Here is a 2,075-nt window from a genome sequence, read left to right on the forward strand (position 1 = left end):
ACAACGCTTGTAACGATGTTACATTCAAGCGTAGTGCTTGTAATAATGTTTGTGTTCGAAATAAGGCTTGTAATAGTGTTGCAATCATAAATAGAGATTCCAACAATGTTTGCGTTCAAATATAACACTTCAAGCAATGTTGCGTTCAAAAGTAACGCGTACAACAATGTTTTGCATGCGAAATAGTGCTTCCATCGATGTTGCATTCGAGAATAGAGACTGCAACAATGTGTGCATTCAAGTTTCAAAGATGAGCAGTGAAAGAAAAGTATCTTGCTACTTAAAAATCACCGTTCAACGATATAAGAGTCCTTTTCCTGCTACTGCAACCGTGTCTCATACCTCGATCAATTTGCAACCTCAACTTTCACGGGAACAAAGGCTCCGCGCAAAAAAAACGTCATTATACATGCTCAACATTTTTCTCCACCCGTACAGATAACCCTTCTATGTAGCTGAAGGAGTTGCCTTTGAGACGCGTATAGTTACTTGCATGAGAATTTAGTAGAAAGCTATGAAATTATTGCAAAAACGAAAAGATACATGACGGTATTTGGTATCGTTCCCGACATCACATACTAAAATTGTTAATAATTAATTATCAAACGGGTCTAACGTGCTAAAAACTATACAAGGAAGTTGCTGAAGGTCCATACTTCATTCTTCAACTCTAAAAGTTCATAAATTCGTCGTAAATAATGAGTTATTAATTATTATTTGTGTTAGTACTACACTCGTCGTATACAAGCGTAAAGGTTTTCCGTCATTTTCACGAATATGCATGATTAATTTTGCACGTTCAAGCATGTAGAATATAGTATAGACCGTTGCCTATATTCTCAAATCATTTTTAAGTGCGTACGAGTTGTACTTTATGAAATATTAGCAATTGTTCACAAGAGTTGACTATACTCGAATACGATGAATAGTAGACTCTCTCATATAATATGCAATAACTTTTAAATTACAAGGGTTATGTTAATAAAAATTATATGTGAATGTAGCTAAAGGAGTTACCTGTCAGACGCGTATAGTTACTTGCACGGGAATTTAGTAGAAAGCTATGACATTATTGAAAAACCGTAAAGACGCTCGACGGTATGCGGTATCGTTCCTGACGTCTCGTACTAAAATTATTAATAACTAATTATTGAGAGGACCTGGAGACTTCAACCTTATATGTGAAAGTTCCTAAAGGTCCACACTTCATTCTTCAATTCTAAAAGTTCACAGAATCATCGTAATTAACGAGTTATTAATGATTTTTCACCGGCCGGCTTTACTTAGGGCCCGAAGGTGGAGCATGGCGGCCCGCGGACCAATAGGAAACGTTCTCTCTCTCTGTCCTTGTCGCACACTAGCGCTTTCCTTGTCTAATACCTCTGTTCACATTCTGTGACCCGCGTAACGAGTCGTCATTTCGCGGATCCAAACGCGAGATGGCGTTAGTCTCGACCGTCGTTTTTTTCTGTCCTTGTCTATCTCTATACCTCTCCTTGTCTAACTCGTTTCTTTAATGCTGTCCTTGTTTCTTTCTATCGGTTTCCTTGTCTTGCTCATTACCAAAATGCAGACACCGGACAACAAGTGTAATAAAAGCATTAATTTTAACGCAGTTTAGAAATCAACCATGCATTTTCTTTTTATATCCGCAGTGTTAACTTAAGAAGATCTTTTAATTTGCTTTGCTCTTAGGATACTATTTAAATTGACGTTACCGATAGATCGAGTTTGTCTTTGAGGAGTCCTCATGAAGGGAACATCGCAAGAGCATCTACATACTTTGATGTTTTGACTTTCTTTTCATTTTCAAACATTCGGCGTTCTATCTTTGCAATTTATTCATAATTTCGTCCATTTCCTATATAGTCTGTTAGCGTGTATCAGAGCATAATTGCATTTAGTAGTTAGTTTAAAAGAAGTTAATGTTTATAACAAAGGTTTCATTTCTTTAAGGTTAGTTACAGTGTAGATATTAAAATGGTTTCTATTTTATTTTCAACTGCTTTAATTATAGAATACTTAATTAGTGTTTCTTGTTAAATAGCAATTTAGATGGCAGTTTATAATTGTTG

This window comes from Habropoda laboriosa, unplaced genomic scaffold, assembly GCF_001263275.1.
Source record: "Habropoda laboriosa isolate 0110345459 unplaced genomic scaffold, ASM126327v1 scaffold143, whole genome shotgun sequence".
In the NCBI taxonomy this organism is placed as follows: domain Eukaryota; kingdom Metazoa; phylum Arthropoda; class Insecta; order Hymenoptera; family Apidae; genus Habropoda; species Habropoda laboriosa.